The sequence below is a fragment of the Diuraphis noxia genome, unplaced genomic scaffold (genome assembly GCF_037042655.1).
Source record: "Diuraphis noxia isolate RWA-SAM2 unplaced genomic scaffold, SU_Dnox_SAM2 contig0001, whole genome shotgun sequence".
Classification (NCBI taxonomy): domain Eukaryota; kingdom Metazoa; phylum Arthropoda; class Insecta; order Hemiptera; family Aphididae; genus Diuraphis; species Diuraphis noxia.
In genome coordinates, this window is record NW_028301711.1 from 2,477,883 (window position 1) to 2,500,681 (window position 22,799).

The 22,799-nt window shown below is 28.1% G+C and overlaps 1 pseudogene; it reads left to right on the forward strand.

The window, feature by feature from the left end:
• The first annotated feature begins 5,188 nt into the window (after positions 1 to 5,188).
• Positions 5,189 to 17,646, forward strand: LOC149059302 (uncharacterized; annotated as a pseudogene).
• Positions 17,647 to 22,799: the final 5,153 nt, after the last annotated feature.

Here is a 22,799-nt window from a genome sequence, read left to right on the forward strand (position 1 = left end):
AAATAATATTCTACAAATTAGTACAGTCAATCATAACGAACAATAGAATACATCACATATAAATAACAGCCTTAATCTCACAAAACGTATATTTGTATAAAGTGTCGGAATTGTAACAAGTAACTGTTGACCAGGTCACGAATTAGCATAAAAATTAGATATTAGTATTCAAAAAGGAAATCCGCAGCATACGCAACCCGTACAAATCAAAGGAAGTGACATGATTTATAAGGAAGCTCAGAGGACAACAAATACAGAGTGTACCATAGCAATTAACACCATTATATAACACTCATATCAAAACTTATTGTACATTTTGTGTAATTTACTAGAAATAAACTATCACTAAATAATTTTTTCACTGTTAAAAGTTGTCTTTCAACCATTATTTAAAAAAATTCCAACATCTGGATCGCTGGCAGCTCGCATGCAATATTTCATAGATTTTAGATTAGTGCTAGTAATTCCGGTGGCCAACAAAGGTAACCGACCACCAGTACCGGGTCAATAGAATAAAACCCTCTTGCGAGTTATTATTATACTTAATATAAAACCTATATAGATTTGACTACCTATAAAATATTATTATTTTTATTATTTACAACTTATTTATTATTGTGGTTCAGGATATTACATGGAATAATTATTACATTATAATCCAAAATTAATTAAAGCTATGTACAGTACAAATTATTAATTTGTCATGTTAATTTAATTTCAAAAAAGCTGGTAAGTCGTGGATGTCGCTCTGCTGTACAGTAGGTTAATGTAATAGATGGGATTAAATTTGAATGCAATGATCGGTATCATTGTATACGAAAAACGATTCTGAACGGAGATGATTTGTCAGTCGAAGATATAATATATTTAAATATTGTCATATATTCTATTTTGGAACAAATATTTTATTTTTCAATTAGGACACATTTTGCATAAGGCATAATAGTTAATCATTTTTTCCAAAAACATTGCATGTAGTTATCACAATTCATAATACCATCATATCATATCATAGATATACATATACCTGTTTTGAGGATACATTAATTGTTATCGTTACGCGATTTCATAAAAATTTAAAACTCAAATGTTCAAAACATTTTTCCTATAATGATGCTTCTAGTTTTCTCTATAGCTACTTGAAGGATAACTTATGGAAAACTTAGTGTTGCATTTGTAATACTTAGTTATAAACAAAAAAATTTTATGATTTTTCAATTTCAAAATTACTTGCAAATGTTCGCATTTTCGACAGATTTCGAAAAATATTGAACTATAAACGGTTATAAAAAAAAATTGTGACTATATATTTATTTTATTTTTCAACTGCTATTGTGAAAATATTTTAGGAGCCTTGTATTATATTTTCAAATGTTAGATATAAAAGGAAAATTTTTTATGAATTTCTATCTAAGATAATTTGAACATTGCCGTAATTTTTACGTATTAAGTCAATATTTGAACTTCAAATGCTAATAAAAAAAAATTGTGCCTATGTATTCTAATAATTTTTTAACCACTATAAGAATAACTTATGAAAAACTTTGTATTAAATTTTTAAGTATTTTGATAGGGCCAAAAAAATTTTATCGACACTATCAAAAAAAAATGTTCAGTAAAATAAAAATTAAAATATTTTGAAAATTAAATCATGTAAAGAAAATGCCAATCTAAATAACTGGTAAAATTTTCAAGTATCTACGGCTTATACTTTTTGAATAATAACAAATATTTAAAATCGTTTGAGGATAAATCGTTATCGTTACGCTATTTCGTAAAAATTTAAAATTCAAACGCACTTAAAATTTTTCCTACAATGATGCATCGAGTTTTCTCTATAGCTACTTGAAGGAAAACTTATGGAAAACTTAATGTTGTATTTGTAATCCTTAGTTATAAACGCAAAAAAATTTATGATTTTTCAACTTCAAAATTACTTGCAAACATTTATATGTAATGCGAATGTATTCTTGGCAATTATCATTTGCCAAAATTACGACTAGAGCCATCGAATTAAATGTTTTATAGCGTTTAAACTTTTCTATAATTGCCAGGTACGGGGATTAATGCTATCAATCATAAAATCAGAATCTCGACGATAATTTATATTTTGTAAACAACCAATGCCTATTATTTATACAAATGGTTAGAGCTGTTTTTAAAATCTATTTTTTAAAAAACGGGTAAGTGGATGTTGCTCTGTAGAGCCTCTGCTATAAGTTAGGTAAATTTTGTAAGAAATGGAAAAAAAAATCATATACATTTTTACTAGGTACATTTTTTTTCTTATGGTAGATACGGGATATTTAAAAAGGCTTAGGGCCTAGGGCGGCACCTGTTCTAATTCTGGCACTTATAGTATCGTGTCACTTAAATCTAGTTCATAAACTAATATATAGGGCTATACATTTGTAGGAAAGTGTATTTTAGTTTCTGAACAAAGTGATGAAGGTATTGATTTAGGTATCATTTTACAATGATGTGTTTTTTTTTGTGTCTGTGTACAGCATAACTAGTCGAAATAATGCTTCAATTTCAAACATTGGGGGAGGTTTCCGATGGCAAAGTGAATATACTTGGTGCATTATAGAGGTCAAAAGTAAACATTTTCCAATAGATTACAAAAAAATCGAGAAAAACAAAAAAAAAGTGACGAAAAAACGGGAATTTTTACGCATAACCAGTTTTCGACCAAATCGATTTTTTTTATATGGTTGTAACTCAAAAACTAATCATTATAAATACTTTAAATTTTTACCACATGTTTATATTATAGTTATAAATAAATGGCTAAATCTATCATCAAAATATTTTAATTTTTGTTTAGCTATTTATAGGTCACTGAAATTTTCGATTTTTCTGAGAATTTTTTTTTGAAGTGTCGATAAAAAAATTTAGGATGGCCAAAAAAACTTGAAAATTTAACACAAGTTTGCTAAATCGTAGGTATAATTCATAAAAATGTTTGTATAAGTAAGAGTTGAAAAATAAATACGAGATTTTCCATAAATTTAGCTTATAATAATTATAAAAGAACTTAAATTTTGGTGTATTCATCAGGCCATTAAAACATAAACCAGTTTTTTCACCAACTACCTATTCGAAATTATATCATAGGCTGACAAATCATCTTCGTTCAAAATTATTTTTCGTATACAATGATACCTATCATTGGATTAAAATTTAACATTCCTATAATATATAATAGTGATCTACGTGGCACCTAACGTACAACAGAGCGGTACCCACTTACCAGCTTTTTTTTTTTGGTGATTGTGAAACGTAGCTTTGTGAGTACATAATTAAAATTATGTAACAACAAATAAATGTATGAAACTTTTATTTTGCATTTTTTAACTTTTTAATTCTTTTGGTAATTTTGTTTTTTGCATTTTAGGTCATATTTTATTGCATTTTTATTATTGGAATATTATTCTCAATAAGTTTTGTAATCAATGATTTTACTCTAAGATGACTATCTATGTAATGGCGTAGGCCGTAGAGAGAAAATGGTGCGCGAACAATCCTATTAATATAGGATATTAATATATATGTAAAATAAAAAATAAGAAAAAAATAGATAAGCCTATTGTAATTCAAAATCATTCGAATTGTTATTATTGAACTTGAATGTTTCATGTTTATAATTAATCTGAATGGTTTTATTCTTATGTGTGTATGTGAAAATAATCTCATAATAATATTATGTACACAATAGGTTCCTTCCAATGATAGTGCTGTGGTAAAGAGATTTACATTACTTATATATTAAAATAACTTTTTTTTTATTATATTTATAGAATTTTATTTACAAAATAATTTCATTCCTAGTCAATTGATTTACTTCTAATAAAATCATTCGTTGTCCATCTGTACAGTGTACACGACGTACTACTCTAAGTACCTACTTATATTCATTATTGGATATTTGAGTTAAAAGTTTCTAATTTTTTTATTTTTGTTTTCTAATTCGCATTTTATTTAATTATAATATAATAATATAATGGAAGTACTTACAAATCGTAACAAATAAATAATTATTATCCATGAAGGATATCAATATATTTTTGATAAATTAGGGGCCGACAAAGTCACCAAATTTTATAGATGTCGCAGACGTGACATACATTGTAAAGGGCGCATTACGGTAAGTGTCAATGGTGTCATCGAAGTTACTGGAAATCATGGTGGTCACGATGAATCACCAGTAGGAATAGAAGTAAGTGGAATATTTTAGTATTTATACATAATGGGCTTGTATAGGAGGATTATACCATGCCAAATACCAAATTCATCATCAATAGTCAATCAATAATTGGTTGTTTCTATTGATTGTTTATTATAATTAAAACAATTATTTTAGATTGTGAGCGGAGAGATGTATGTACCGATTTTACAAAGATGTGTGTTCTTTCGTTTTTTTATTTTATTTTTTTGTGTTTGTGTACACGATAAATTTTAAAACAATACTTCGATTGTCAACTTCAGTAGTTTTTCCGGTTGGGAAGTGAATCTAATTGGTCGTGTATTAGAGAGGTCAAAATTTAAAAATTCCCAAAGTTTTCAAAATCGCAGGGATAAACAAAAAAAGAAACGGAATTTTTTATGCAAAACGGTTTTTAAGAAAATCGATTTTCGATATTGATGTAAGTGATGTAACTCTAAAACAAATTACCGTAGATACATTAAATTTTTTCTGAATGTTTTATGTTTATGTTTATATTGCCATTTTCTATACTTGATAACATTTTAAAAATATTTTTAGTTATATATGTATATATTTTTTAAATTTTCGATTTCTTTCATTTTTTTTCTATAAATGTCAATACAATTTAATTTGTTGGGTCAAAAAACTTGTAAATTTAATACAGCAGCTGCAAAATATTTAAAATATATAGGTATATAGGCACGTTTTTTTTAACCGTTTAAAGTTACACACCTATTACATAATGAATCTGATTTGATTAATTTGGAATTGATTTTATAGGTAAGAAAATAAAATTTTTTTTTTTATTAATAACAATATAATTTTATTAATATAGTATAAAATATCCTAGACCGACAAACCGTCTCTGCTCAGAAGGCATTTATCGTATACAATGATATACATTGAATATCATATACATTATACATTATAATATATATCATTGAATTAAAATTTAACACCATCCATTACAATAACCCACTTGTAACTTACTATACAGCAGAGCGACTTCCACTTACCCGTTTTTTTTTTTAAATATTTAGATAGCTTTGACGATCACTAATATTAAAAAAAGAGCTTTGGAAACAATGGAGGCACCAGCTGTGGCAATTAATCAATGTATAGGTATTTATTTAAATGTATTATTATATTTAAAGATCACAGCATTACTTGTAAATGTTCGCGATTTTGATATATTTCATAAATTTTTAAACTATAAACGCTTTAAAAAAAATTATGCCCAACGATTTTTGATTTTTTTTTTAACTACAATAAGAAAAAATTCTAAGGAACCTTGTTTTAAATTATCAAGTTTTTTTGAACGTGCCTGGGTTCAGCAGAGCCAACATTATTTTGTTACTACCCCACAAGTATTCAATGTTTTAATTTCAAGTTTTTACTGATTTTTTAATTTTGTTTTAAAGTTAAAAATTGTTTACATAAGAAATAATCATAAAATATATATATTTTAGAAGGCTTAACTATTGCTGGTAAAGGGGCATTATCGTCTGTTAATAACCTTAAGCAAGTTGTACGACGAGTTCGGCGGCATAATGGTCCACAAATTCCTGTTGCTCCATTATCATTGATGGATTTAGAAATTCCCGAAGACTATAAACAGTACGAATGTGAACCTGGGCAATTTGAGAATTGTTTGCTCTGTGATACAGGACCTGGTGTTAATAGAATTCTCATATTTGGTCGCCAAAGAGGATGGAACATTTCTACTTTACCGGGCACCCTTTTTTTTTGCAATTTTTTTGGTGGACTTAGTCATTTTTTGGCTGAAAAAAACGTTAGTGTAATCAGAATTTGGCGCACGAAGTTAGTTTCGTAGTTATAACTAATTGAAGTTTTAACATAATATGATAGCCCTTAAATACCTAAAATGCCGTATAGTTAACAGCGTTCGTTGATGGCGCAATGGTAACATCGCATTCTTATTAGCATGGTACCGAGAGTTCGATACCCGTTCCACCTAAAATTTTTTTTGCACTTTTTTTAAAAAAAAAACTAAGATCTTACAATTTTAATGATATTTATTATTAACATATTTTCTTTTTTTAAAACGGAGCTAACAGTTAAATAACAAAATAATCAAGTATAGTGGCTCCCTTCGCCTACCGGCTCCGGTCGCCAAACTCGAGGTCCTCCGGACCTCTCGTTAGATGGGGGCTCGGCCCCCAAACCCCCCGGGGCTAAAATAGCTAACCTAACCGGGGAGGGGTTGGCGACCCCTACGGGGTCGCGGGGGGAGGGCATCCCTGCCCTTCGGGCAGACGGGTAACCTAACTTAACAGCCCTTATCCCTTAACTTAACCTAACCAGTCACCAGATTCAACCGTCTGTTAAAGTAACATTTAAGTATTATTATACAGTGGCTACCTCCGCATGACATTAAACTTTAATGTATATAGTAGACATTCGTTTGGAAGAATAAAATTTCTCGTAGACGTAAGCACCATCGAGGCCACCGTGTCGAGGGACAATGGGTGTTTGGGGGCTATGAAAGAGAAACAGGAAATTGTTTTATGATTCTCGTTGAAAATCGTACCGCCGACACGTTATTAAAAATAATTAAAGATTGGGTAAAGCCTGGAACTACAATTATATCGGACTGTTGGAAGGTATTTCTATAATAGTAAACTTGTAAATAAAGATAAACTTCTAATCACCTAATTTTAGGCTTACAACACTTTGAACAACCAAGGCTATGTTCATCTAACGGTGAATCACAGCCTTCATTTCAAGGATCCTGATACAGGAGTTCATTCCAATGCTATAGAAAGCTCATGGAGACACGCTAAAGCTTCTATTTCTCAATACTGTAGAAAGAAAGAGTTTTACGCAGGTTACCTAGCCAAACACATGTTCCAAAAAAAATGTCGGACCTTTAAATTAGATGTCACAAATGAATTTTTTAAACAAGCAGGGATTTTATACAGTAACATCAATGAATATGACGACAGCGAGAACGATGACAACAACGACGGCAACAACGACAGTGACGATGATAACGCTCCGGGATATACTTTTTTTTAATTAATTATGGATTTTAAATCTTTAGACAATAAAAAAACACATTACACATAATAAGTAGCAATTATAATATAATATAATTCACTATCGTCGAAAAAAATGAAAAAAAAAATGCAAAAATTTTGGTTGGAATGAGGGAGCATTGAACCTGTGACCGCGATGTACTCGGTGGTGCCGCGTTAGCCATTGCACCACGACATATGTAAATTTCGCAATTAAATGTAGACTATTTAACCAAAGTTATCAAACTTTAATGGGCTATAACTTCCAAACTAATGATCTGCGCCAATTTTCGTTTGCACCATCGTTTTCACCGTTAAAAAATACATATAATCAAAAAAAAAAGATCTTAAATTTAGGGTGCCCGGTAAAGTAGAAATATACCTATTATTCTTATTCTAGTAAGAATACAAAACTAAATAAAATCAAAAATTACTAACACATCCAATAAAAAAAAAAAAATATGCTAAATAATATATCATGCTACAGCCTATACTATATTATATTATTAGTTTAGTTATTAGGATATAAGCATTATTAATAATATTATTTTATACTACTACCTATATATTACAATCCTAACACAATATAATAGTTTAATTTTTAAACAAATAAAGATACTTATTAGTGTTTTATTTCATAATTTAGATACTTGCAACATGTAACGAGTGGTTTGTGGATGGAACTTTCAAGATTGCCCCAAGCCTTTTTTCACAAGTATTTGTAATCTTAGGCACTCGCAATGGTGATGTTCATCCATGTTTATATGCACTTCTACCAAATAAAAACCAGGCCACATACAACAGACTGCTGATGGAAATCAAAAATCTGGCTCCAGGAATAAATGCTAGAAGCATTTCGGTTGATTTTGAGATTGCCATTCATAATGCTTTCAGAACCGAATTTCCTATATTGAAATTAGAGGATGTTTTTTTCATCTCATACAAAATATGAAAAAACATGTTGCAGTTGTAGGATTAATGGCGTAAGTTAAATGTTTTATTTTATTTAAATGAAATATATTTTTGTAAATCAATGTTAGGGATTTTATTATTTGAGAAATAAAAGTCAGAACAAATTGCTTTTAAATTAAGAAATTTGATTCATATACAGGGTGATTTTTTTATCATGAACCAGTTAATATCTCGGTAAGTATTAGGAATTTTAAAATAATTTTTTTTTTAAACTTTCTAGGTTTTACTATTTTACACTGTGTTACAATTTTCATAATTTTAACTACCTCCCTTATTAGATAAAACACTATCAACTTTAGATTTTCAAATGGTAATACCTATTTTTAATAACGAAAATCTATAAACATACTGAAAAAAATAATTTTAACGTTTACAGAATTTTATTTGAGTAATTAGTTTGCGACTTATTAATGCTTAAATATTCGTTCAATTTGCTGCTACTGGGCAATTTTACAAACCCAACAGTAAAAACCAGAAGTCAAAATGAAATTTTATCTCAATTTAACAATACCCATAACGGTCATTATCGATAATAACAAGATAGATAAACAATACCAATAAAAAAAAAAAAAAAAAAAAAAAAAAGGTGTCTTATCATCACTCCCACCCGAACGCCAAGTGTCGGTGAACGACTAGCCAGCAGAAGCGCAGCTGTATCAGCTATAAAGTATAAAAATAACATTTTAACATTTTACACTTTACCATCATGGTTACAAAATATATCACTGGTTACTGATTCCTGGTATACGATCTTATCACGTATTAGTAGATAGACTATAATAAATGTCGGTAAACCGTTTCTGAAAACATGTGGTTAATCGTTATTCGTTAATGTTAGTTTTCCATTATCAAGTATGGAATATTAATTATAAATTAATTACTATTCTTTGACTGTTTAACCAAAGAAAACGTTTTAAGTAAATACTATGTTATGTCGTTATGTGTATTATTTAAAATATAAATTTAAAGGTTAAGCCAATTATTCCAATGCATACCATACCACGAATAATAATACGTATCTTAATTCGTGATGCATACCTGTTATATTTTTTGATCGTGTTTTAATGTTGTATTTTGGTTAACAAATTTGAATTTAATTAAAAATATACCTCTTTCCAATCAGTAATATTATAAGGTATTTGGGAATCAGATTTCGTACTTTGCCGACACCTTATTTGTATAATTTATTGGTAAGTTCAATCCAAATTTAATATATTAGAATTTTATTTATTTTTTTATTAAATGATTTATACATATTATTGACAAATAATAACCATGGTTCAAATATTTTAATTTTATTTCAGTGGCAATTAGTAGAGTTTATATGATTAATCAAAAAATACAATGAACTATATGACTAGAAAGCTTAATTTGACCAGCAATTAATGCAAATTTACATTGCTTGCTACTGGTATCCGATGACTATAAATTAATATGGAATAAAAGAATAAAATATCCATATTTCTTTACATATTATATTTTAATCTTTAAACAATCTAAACAAATTATTATGTAAGTATGAATTTTTTTTATAAAATAAATAATTTGATATTTATCATAATTTTTGCTTATATTTTAGAAAATTAATTTTGTTTTCTTTCAAATTTCAATTGCAATTTGTAGTACTAACTTTTAATTCAAATATTTATAACAAGATTGGATGAACAAATACAATTTGTTATTGTGGTTAGTCACAGCATAGTACATCTCAACTGATAACTTAATAAGTATGGATAAACAATTTTTTTATACAATAAATCATTTCTATAAATAACTTAATGTTTTTTTTTCAGTTTCATTCAGATGAAAAAAGAAAACAGCGCAGCATCAAGACCGCAACTACTTCTATATTTGTAACATTTGTTGATTGTCACATTAATTGTTAATTTTATGTTTAAATAATTAAGTTAAGTTAAGTTATTGATTTACTATTTTCTATAATTAGGGCTATGGAGTTTTTATTAACCTAAATTGGTAAATTGAAAATTTTTTTTGAATACGGTAGTGCCAGTTTTACGTAATATTAAAAGATTTTTATATCATAAAATATTAATTAAAAATTAACATAATTTCAAAAATAAGTGTAAAATTGAATAATTTTTTAAAACATCCATAGCCCTAAAAATATGTTGCAATCTAGAGTAGATAATACATATAAAGTATGTTTAATGTTCATTTAATTTTTATTAATTTATCTAGGGTAGTGGACATGTTAAGTGTTAATATTTTTTATTAGTTATGACCTTACCCAAATCCTGCAATAACTTGCACTACGGAAATTTGTTCATACTCTAGTAAAATTATTGATAACTAATGTGTTTATTTCCTTAGATAATTTAGTAATGAATTAATGTCCATTATTTGTCTATTCACACACAACTACACAAGTTATTTTTAATATGAAATGCAAATTATACACTATATAAAAAAAATATCCCTGAATATTTAATATTTATAAATGGAAAGTCGGGTAGGCACTATGAACAACAGGCCCTGGGCCTATAGCCTCGCATCAGATTGACTCACTTCCTCAATGCACAAAACATGTAATCAAAATGACTTACCTATTCTATTTTTTTTTTTTTTAGTATACACAGATTGATTTGTAATTATTTATTTTTAATGAAATGAAAACCTTAAATGACAGGAGCTTTGTAAACATATTATATAACTTTAAAAAAAAAAAAAAAGGAATGTGTGAATAGACCTTTAACTACTTTAGTCTTGGCTCTAAATCTTGAATCCAAGTACATAAATAATACATTTTTATCTGCATATTTATAAATTATTTTTCTAAATACATAGAAATTGTTGATTTACTTTGTTTTAAAATGAATATATGTTATCTGTTTAGTATAATCATTTACTATAGAAATTAAGATACACCATACTGTTTTTAAAAAATATTTATTTTGTAATTTACTCGTCAATCTGATATAGAAATATAAATTATATTAAATAAACACATATGTATTATGTATAATTAACAAATAATAAACTTAAATAAATTAACAAAATATACAACATAATATCTTCTTAACATAAAGCATTGGGTTTTCCAAATTTATTTAATTTTAGTTATCTAAGTTACATACCTATATGTATACCTACATATCAATATAAAACATAATTGATTTAATGATGAATATGACATGTTTCACACACATAAAAAAGATAAAGGTACCTATCTATCTCATACATTTAGAGTACTATTGGTTTTTCACATTTTATCTGTTCTCTGTTGAGTTAACATCTCACAGAGTTACTTTTAAATATATTACTTTTCTGTTAAATATAAATACTACAATGTTCTACTCTATACCTGAAAAAATGGATATGTGGTCATGCTTCATCGAATGTGGAAAAAATAAAAGGAAGGCCGCTTTATTGTACAGCCAACGATTTGGGCTTGAGAGGCAAGTTCCAAATTCTAGTATTTTTTCAAGATTGGAAAAAAACTTAAAATCTACTGGAAGTTTCAATAAAAATAAAAATAGGAAATGTACTAAAACTACGGAAGAATATTCCCAAATTGTATTGCAAAAATTAGAAGAAAATCCTAATACATCTTTAAGAATAGTATCGAGTAAGTTGACACATATACATTTATATATTTGAGCTTGAGGTCTTCTCTGGCACAGTAAATTCTCAAACACTTATTGCCTGGTTTCCATATTATGATCAAATGTGTACTCCAGTTAATTTTTTAGGCCCATATAATCGTAACTGATAATCTATGTACCCCGAGTATGATTTGATTCAGTTCAATTATGTTTTATGCAATTTTATTAGTTGTGTTTTGTGTTTATTTCACATAAACATTGATGCAATTCTGCCAAACTATATCTCATTTTTTTGTGAATCAAGCATAAAATTATTGTTATTTATTAATTATCTTGTTTTATTATTATTTGTTTAGAAGAAGTAGGAATTTCTTATAGTTCAGTACAGAAAATTGCCAAAAAAAATAAATATCATCCATATAAAAGAACTACTGTACAGCATTTAAGATTTGATAAACTTTTAAAAATAGAATTCAAATAAGCACCTTTGCAATCCAAACTATACGACGCTCATAATCATCAAATCTTAAATGCTGTACAGTAGTTCTTTTATATGGATGATATTTATTTTTTTTGGCAATTTTCTGTACTGAACTATAAGAAATTCCTACTTCTTCTAAACAAATAATAATAAAACAAGATAATTAATAAATAACAATAATTTTATGCTTGATTCACAAAAAAATGAGATATAGTTTGGCAGAATTGCATCAATGTTTATGTGAAATAAACACAAAACACAACTAATAAAATTGCATAAAACATAATTGAACTGAATCAAATCATACTCGGGGTACATAGATTATCAGTTACGATTATATGGGCCTAAAAAATTAACTGGAGTACACATTTGATCATAATATGGAAACCAGGCAATAAGTGTTTGAGAATTTACTGTGCCAGAGAAGACCTCAAGCTCAAATATATAAATGTATATGTGTCAACTTACTCGATACTATTCTTAAAGATGTATTAGGATTTTCTTCTAATTTTTGCAATACAATTTGGGAATATTCTTCCGTAGTTTTAGTACATTTCCTATTTTTATTTTTATTGAAACTTCCAGTAGATTTTAAGTTTTTTTCCAATCTTGAAAAAATACTAGAATTTGGAACTTGCCTCTCAAGCCCAAATCGTTGGCTGTACAATAAAGCGGCCTTCCTTTTATTTTTTCCACATTCGATGAAGCATGACCACATATCCATTTTTTCAGGTATAGAGTAGAACATTGTAGTATTTATATTTAACAGAAAAGTAATATATTTAAAAGTAACTCTGTGAGATGTTAACTCAACAGAGAACAGATAAAATGTGAAAAACCAATAGTACTCTAAATGTATGAGATAGATAGGTACCTTTATCTTTTTTATGTGTGTGAAACATGTCATATTCATCATTAAATCAATTATGTTTTATATTGATATGTAGGTATACATATAGGTATGTAACTTAGATAACTAAAATTAAATAAATTTGGAAAACCCAATGCTTTATGTTAAGAAGATATTATGTTGTATATTTTGTTAATTTATTTAAGTTTATTATTTGTTAATTATACATAATACATATGTGTTTATTTAATATAATTTATATTTCTATATCAGATTGACGAGTAAATTACAAAATAAATATTTTTTAAAAACAGTATGGTGTATCTTAATTTCTATAGTAAATGATTATACTAAACAGATAACATATATTCATTTTAAAACAAAGTAAATCAACAATTTCTATGTATTTAGAAAAATAATTTATAAATATGCAGATAAAAATGTATTATTTATGTACTTGGATTCAAGATTTAGAGCCAAGACTAAAGTAGTTAAAGGTCTATTCACACATTCCTTTTTTTTTTTTTTTTAAAGTTATATAATATGTTTACAAAGCTCCTGTCATTTAAGGTTTTCATTTCATTAAAAATAAATAATTACAAATCAATCTGTGTATACTAAAAAAAAAAAAAATAGAATAGGTAAGTCATTTTGATTACATGTTTTGTGCATTGAGGAAGTGAGTCAATCTGATGCGAGGCTATAGGCCCAGGGCCTGTTGTTCATAGTGCCTACCCGACTTTCCATTTATAAATATTAAATATTCAGGGATATTTTTTTTATATAGTGTATAATTTGCATTTCATATTAAAAATAACTTGTGTAGTTGTGTGTGAATAGACAAATAATGGACATTAATTCATTACTAAATTATCTAAGGAAATAAACACATTAGTTATCAATAATTTTACTAGAGTATGAACAAATTTCCGTAGTGCAAGTTATTGCAGGATTTGGGTAAGGTCATAACTAATAAAAAATATTAACACTTAACATGTCCACTACCCTAGATAAATTAATAAAAATTAAATGAACATTAAACATACTTTATATGTATTATCTACTCTAGATTGCAACATATTTTTAGGGCTATGGATGTTTTAAAAAATTATTCAATTTTACACTTATTTTTGAAATTATGTTAATTTTTAATTAATATTTTATGATATAAAAATCTTTTAATATTACGTAAAACTGGCACTACCGTATTCAAAAAAAATTTTCAATTTACCAATTTAGGTTAATAAAAACTCCATAGCCCTAATTATAGAAAATAGTAAATCAATAACTTAACTTAACTTAATTATTTAAACATAAAATTAACAATTAATGTGACAATCAACAAATGTTACAAATATAGAAGTAGTTGCGGTCTTGATGCTGCGCTGTTTTCTTTTTTCATCTGAATGAAACTGAAAAAAAAACATTAAGTTATTTATAGAAATGATTTATTGTATAAAAAAATTGTTTATCCATACTTATTAAGTTATCAGTTGAGATGTACTATGCTGTGACTAACCACAATAACAAATTGTATTTGTTCATCCAATCTTGTTATAAATATTTGAATTAAAAGTTAGTACTACAAATTGCAATTGAAATTTGAAAGAAAACAAAATTAATTTTCTAAAATATAAGCAAAAATTATGATAAATATCAAATTATTTATTTTATAAAAAAAATTCATACTTACATAATAATTTGTTTAGATTGTTTAAAGATTAAAATATAATATGTAAAGAAATATGGATATTTTATTCTTTTATTCCATATTAATTTATAGTCATCGGATACCAGTAGCAAGCAATGTAAATTTGCATTAATTGCTGGTCAAATTAAGCTTTCTAGTCATATAGTTCATTGTATTTTTTGATTAATCATATAAACTCTACTAATTGCCACTGAAATAAAATTAAAATATTTGAACCATGGTTATTATTTGTCAATAATATGTATAAATCATTTAATAAAAAAATAAATAAAATTCTAATATATTAAATTTGGATTGAACTTACCAATAAATTATACAAATAAGGTGTCGGCAAAGTACGAAATCTGATTCCCAAATACCTTATAATATTACTGATTGGAAAGAGGTATATTTTTAATTAAATTCAAATTTGTTAACCAAAATACAACATTAAAACACGATCAAAAAATATAACAGGTATGCATCACGAATTAAGATACGTATTATTATTCGTGGTATGGTATGCATTGGAATAATTGGCTTAACCTTTAAATTTATATTTTAAATAATACACATAACGACATAACATAGTATTTACTTAAAACGTTTTCTTTGGTGAAACAGTCAAAGAATAGTAATTAATTTATAATTAATATTCCATACTTGATAATGGAAAACTAACATTAACGAATAACGATTAACCACATGTTTTCAGAAACGGTTTACCGACATTTATTATCGTCTATCTACTAATACGTGATAAGATCGTATACCAGGAATCAGTAACCAGTGATATATTTTGTAACCATGATGGTAAAGTGTAAAATGTTAAAATGTTATTTTTATACTTTATAGCTGATACAGCTGCGCTTCTGCTGGCTAGTCGTTCACCGACACTTGGCGTTCGGGTGGGAGTGATGATAAGACACCTTTTTTTTTTTTTTTTTTTTTTTTTTTTATTGGTATTGTTTATCTATCTTGTTATTATCGATAATGACCGTTATGGGTATTGTTAAATTGAGATAAAATTTCATTTTGACTTCTGGTTTTTACTGTTGGGTTTGTAAAATTGCCCAGTAGCAGCAAATTGAACGAATATTTAAGCATTAATAAGTCGCAAACTAATTACTCAAATAAAATTCTGTAAACGTTAAAATTATTTTTTTCAGTATGTTTATAGATTTTCGTTATTAAAAATAGGTATTACCATTTGAAAATCTAAAGTTGATAGTGTTTTATCTAATAAGGGAGGTAGTTAAAATTATGAAAATTGTAACACAGTGTAAAATAGTAAAACCTAGAAAGTTTAAAAAAAAAATTATTTTAAAATTCCTAATACTTACCGAGATATTAACTGGTTCATGATAAAAAAATCACCCTGTATAATAGAATTTAAATTTAAAAATATATGACTTGTTTTCATAACTACCTATCTAATTTGTAAATAAATCGTTTTTGAATAATTCAGTAAAAAAAAAGTATGTATATACATATATAAAGTAAGTTAGTATAATATCATAATATTACTCTATTTAGAGACTACAGAAATGATGCAGACTTTAATTTACATGCTCGCATGATACCTGCATTGGCGTTTGTCCCACCAGAAGATGTAGCTGCCTATTTTGAAATTCTAAGTGAAGAATTAGAAGTATTGTTTCCATCATTACAGCCAATTCTCGATTGGCTAGAAACAAACTATATTGGAATGCTGAGACGGGAAGGTGTAAGGAGAACACCAGCGTTTCCTATACCCACTTGGAATTTATATAATAGAGTTTTAGCAGGACAAATGGTATGTTACATAGTTCAATTCTTTCTTCTTTCTCTATTTTTACTCCATATGAAATTAAAACTAGTTAGATTTTTCTGAAAAAAAAAAATCAAATATTAATCCCTCATCTTATAACAATATTAGAATTATTATCATTTTTAAGTTTTAATTAAAGCAAAAATATTTTTTTTAAATTTATTTTTAATAATAATGAACATGTGTGAGGGTACTAATATTGTAAAATGTTTTAAATTAATCAACTGCATAGTGCATACTTATATAAAAAAATTAAATATGTATTATATATATATTTTAATTCATATTCTTATAATATAGATTGAGACATTAGACAAAGTTTTCATTAAAAATTACATCACTAATAACTGAACTTTGGTTAACATATACAAATACATCATGTATATTCTTATTTATAATACCTACCTTTAATAATATAAATGTTTAATTCACTTAAAATTTATGACTGGAGATACATTTTAAATTATTGTGATTTATATTATATTAGTAAAATAGGTACCTAGGTACTTACAAATAATTGTTATTTTCTTTGTTTATGATTCGGATATCTATTTTAACAGAAAACAAATAATATTGCTGAAGCATCTCACAGGAGACTCCAGGCGCAGCTGAGCATGACAAATCCGACAATTTGGAAATTTATTATGGAGCTCAGAAAAGTTCAAGCAGAGAGGGACATATATTATGAATTCCTTGTTGCGGGTAATCAACCACCTGCTTCAAAAAGAAAATTTGTGGATGCTGGAAACCGTATTTTGCACTTGGTACAAAATTATAGAAACCGTCAAGCCATTGAGTACCTAAGAGGACTTGCACATAATTTTGTTATGGATCAATAAATAAACAAAAATATATTAATAAAATACCTACCTATTAACATTTTTCCTTATATATTGAATATCAATAGTTAGGTGGGTACTCAAACAAATGCACTCCTAGTAACTACAGATACCTACTTAGTTTAATTTGTATATAATTATTTAAATTACCTACTTAAAATGTGTCCCCCAGATCTATAACAAAGTAATACCTATGTCCTACATAGATTGATCTAATATTGTATGTATAACAATTATATTTATCTACAGGTTTAAATTTTTATGTATGTATCTTTAATTGTATTTATACATTTAAAATAATCTGTATACCTATTTTGATTATTTTTATAAATAAATCTGATTATGTAAATTATTAATAAACAAATTAATTTAAATATAATAAACTTGGCTATTTTTTCACTATAGGTGATAATTTGATATAGAAAAATTGGGTAACGGTCCAATATGCGACCTACAAATGTTCCTCGACCTACCGATAAGATTGAGTTGATCTACAGGTTTCTTTATCGCGATAATTGTCATTATGGGCATTTTATTCTATTTTATTTTATTTTTGTTCTCCGATAGGTATACCTACTTACAATCTTTTATAATACTTTACTGTCCTCAGTTAGTACAGTTCCGATTTCATTCGTATGTGTCGAGCGCTCGTTTTGTGATTTTTTATTTGAGTTTTATTTTGTGCGTGTGAATTTTTATGTTCAAACTCAACATGACATCTACTATTGGTCACCTATATAGGAACATTATTAGAGATGAAGTGGTATGTGTTCAATATTTAAAAGACCGAGGGCTATTATACTGGCTGATAATCCGATGACATGTATAAAGGTGAAAGACGGTGTCGTATGTAATGGCCAACTTGTGGAATATTTAAGAAGTAGTAAAAAACGAAATTCTGATGGCACTATGAAAAGAGTTGTAACATTACGATGTACAAAACGGGGTTGCCAAACTTACCAATCGATTCGTAAAGATAGTGACTTTTTTACATACACGGATCTTAACGGCCGTTGTAATAGTCAGCTATCATTATGTGAAATAATGGAAATAGTTTGGTTCTGGGTTAATTTAGTTCCAATAAATCAAGCTGTAAATTGGACTGGAAGACTGAAGGCTTATGGAGAATTATGAAATCCAAATATAATATAAAAAAAAATGGGGCGTCTCCTTTACTAGATCGACAACTCCAAGAAGAGTGGTGGAGATCGTGTCAAAATCCAAAAACCATTTTTGATGCATTTTTGACTGATATGAAAAATACGTTTCATAACAATACAGACTGAAACAATACATATAGTTATTGACGACACTGAGAAGTGGAATGAAAAAAAGGTTAGTTAAAAATTAAAATTATTTGTATTTTACACGTATTGAACCATCAGTGTGTAGGTCGCATATTGGACCGTAAATCAGTGTGTAGGTCGCATATTGGACCGTAAATCAGTGTGTAGGTCGCATATTGGACCGTTACCAAAAATTGTAAGTGTGTATGGTTAGTGGGTTGTGGGATATATATAATTAGGTACCTATCTATGAAGTATTAATTTAAATAAATATGCAATCAATTATGTATTTTTTTAATTCATCAATTTAATTAAAAATGATCTAGGCATTAAGGTATAATACTTATTAATATAAGTAAATAACCATAAAGGTTATTCGTTTTTCATTCTGAAATTACGGCAAATAAACCTGGAGTCGTATTTTTATATTATATTTCTGATGATTGTTGAAAACAAAATTTTGAATTTAAAAACACCACCCTAACACTTATAATAAGACCGGAGAACTCTTGAATTTAATTGACGTAGAAAATAATCGCGGCGAATTATAGTTCGGCGGCGAAATGATAGCGGCGAAACGATCGCGGTGAAATGATCAGCGGCGAATAGTTCGGCGGCGAAATGATCGTCAGCGAATAGTTTGGCGGCGAATAGTTCGGCGGCGAAATGATCGTCGGCGAATAGTTTGGCGGCGAAATGGACGGCGGCGACTAGTTGGCGACGAAACGATGGCGGCGAAATAAACGGTGGCGAAACGATCGCGGCGAAAAGACCGGCTTCGGTAAATCGAAACCGTGATCGTCGATTTGGCGGCGGCATTGATAACCGTGCGGTGGGTGTTTTTTTGCATTTTTTTTCGATATTTTTCAAATTTCTCATTGGAAACGTTTTAAAAAAAACAAAAATTTAATTGGCCGCGAGTCTGTCTGTATCGTACCTACATCTCCTAACAATATATTGCGTGTACGACATTACCGTACGTTATTATGCCCGGTTACACCAAGCCGACAAAACGGCGACTTTCTGTCTGGCGACGAAACGGAAACATAAATGATAACTGTACTTTCGGCTAAATATATACTTTTTGCCTCACTCGAGGTGACACGTCGGGACTAGGACGGTAAGCCGACGGCCGTTAAACCGGCGTCCGTTGAGCCGACGGCCGTTGACCCGACGGCTGTTGACCCGACGATAGGTATTATTATTATTAAGATTAAGATATTAATGATATTATATTATTATCCAAATAATAATAATAGCGATATTTATCAAAGCAAATATTTGAGATACGAAAGATATCTCGTAAGATATTGAACCAATATTATACATTTGTGTTATGCTCTAATGTTATATTGAATCAGTGATGTTTGTGCCATCGTCGTATTTGTTTTATAATAATGGAGTGTGTTTTTTCGAACAACAAACTTTTTATAAATGGCTATGTTATGGTCAAAAATAAAGTGCGTGAAAATCGGCACAACTGGGAATGTGAAAAAAGAGTCCATAGGAAAAATGCCGAAACAACTGAAAATTGTAGTGCCAGGGCAACGACTGATTGTGTCAATGGTGTACATACACTTTGTGGAACGCCTACAGATCACAATCATGCACCCGAAGCACATAGGGCTACAGTTATAGATTTTCGAACTAATATAAAAAAACGAGCGCATTCGACACGTGATAAACCTTCGCAAATTTTGCAAGAAGTAATTAGTAATACACCTTTAAGTATTCAACCATATTTACCTCGTCCTGAAGCTGTACGGAAAATTATCAAACGTAAAAGAAGAAAATGTTTACCAGCTGAACCAACAAATTTAGAAGAAATTAATATTCCTATAAGCCTACGAAATACTTTTGCCGGAGAGTTATTTCTATTACGTGAGTCAAAAATAGAAAATGATAAAATATTGATTTTTTCAACTAAATTTGAAATTGAAAAACTTGTACGAGCTAAATTTTGGATTATGGATGGGACTTTCAAGACAGTCCCAAATATATTTTTACAAATGTATACTATTCACGCACCAATTGGAGGAATTAACTCGAGAATTCTTCCACTAGTTTATGTATTAATGTCAAGTAAAAATCAAAAATGTTATGAATAATTATTTCAAGATCTGATTGAGATAGGTAATAACTTCGGTTATGAACTTAATCCAGCATGTATAATAACCGATTTTGAGAAAGCAACAATAAATGCAATACACAGTTCATTTCCAGAGTGTGTCCAAAAAGGATGCTTTTTTCATTTGGCACAAAATGTTTGGAGGAAAATTCAATCGTGTGGATTGGTTACTGAGTATGGTACAGATGAACATTTCAGTTTAAAATTACGATATATTCCTGCATTGGCATTTTTACAACCAAATGAAATATATACTGCATTTAATGAAATAAAACAGTATATACCAGTTGAAATTTATAATTGGTTTGATGAGAATTATGTAAATGGTAAAATTCGTCGAACATTTAGAAACGGAACAGTGTCTCGGTCTCCACCCTTATTTCCACCAGAATTTTGGTCAGTAAGTCATAATAACGAACTAGATATACCTCGAACTCAAAACAAAGTAGAATCGTGGCATAAACGTTGGAAGACTCTAATTGGAGCGGATCATATTGGCTGTTTACATATTATTTCAGAAATGCAAAAAGAACAACAGAACACAATAGGTTAGTACAAGTGTAGTTATGTATAATTTATTTAACATAATATTTATTTAATTTATAACTAATAATTAAATCTGGTATTTTAGGTCAAATTGAATTAATATTGTCGGGTGAACCAAAGCTTCGACAACATCCAAAATATGCTGCTCGTAAGAAAAGATTAAATAATATTATTGATGATAAATGTAATAGGACCATCATCGATTTTTTGAAAGGTATAGCTTATAATATAAAACTATAAATGCAATTATTATTACTTATTTTAATTTCAAATTATTAAAACGAATATTATTTTAATTTATTTTTTTAATTTTGTATTATTAAAACGAATATTTTTAGACGATTTATATTGATTATATGAAATATGAATAACAAATTGTAATTTAGTAATACATTTTTATTTTATATTAATATATAACCTAATTTAGATAATCTGTCGGCCTGATATCTTGTCGGCCAAAGGTCCGTCGACCTAATATCTTGTCGGCCTACTGGTTGTCGGCTCAACGTCGTGATCCCGACACGTCTTACATATATAATATATATAAATGTTTATAGAATTTTGACGTATTACCACGGTAGCTCGGTAGCATAAAGTTCTTGCAGTTCTATTATTGTTCACTAATACATTTGACAGTATCTTACAATACAATGATTTAAGTTTAATTATTATTCAAGATCATCTAGGCAGTGGTTTCAAATGCATTTTTCTTTCATATAAGTATATCAACACTTATATATACTTTTATAGAATGCAACATGTTGTTACTAACACATAAGCATATTCAACAATTTTTGTTTCAACCTTACTAACAAATATTATAATTTCATAATTCATCTTCTTATGTCAGTTTTGTTCTACTGCTGTTATTGATTTGGTTTCCGGTGATTGTATACATTTTAATTAGGTAAAGCTGTGTTTTAATTGTATTGTACATACAAACACATACACACAAACAACTACAACAAGTAGTGTTACGATTTTAATTTTACTCATAACTCACTGCCATCAACTTAACATAGGTACTTATGTTTTCTTACACAATTGTGTACCTATCTAGGTACTTTAACTACAAACAGTTGAAATCACCTGTTGAGTTCTGCTAATCATTCCAAATTCTGTACTCAAGAGTCGAGACATAAACCTTTCTCACTCCAATCATACAGTTGATAGTTAATTACATAACACATGTGGGGTGCCTACGCTTAGATTATAAGTATGTATGTAATATGAACACACCAATTAAACGTTCTTCTGTTTTGTTCTACTGCTAAATATAAAATATAATGTTGTTGAAGTAATAATATGTCGTTAAGGCGTGGAACTATGTTTCTTTTGCATAGTTCACGCACAATAAGTAGAGTTACAGTTATTTATAAGTTATAACTC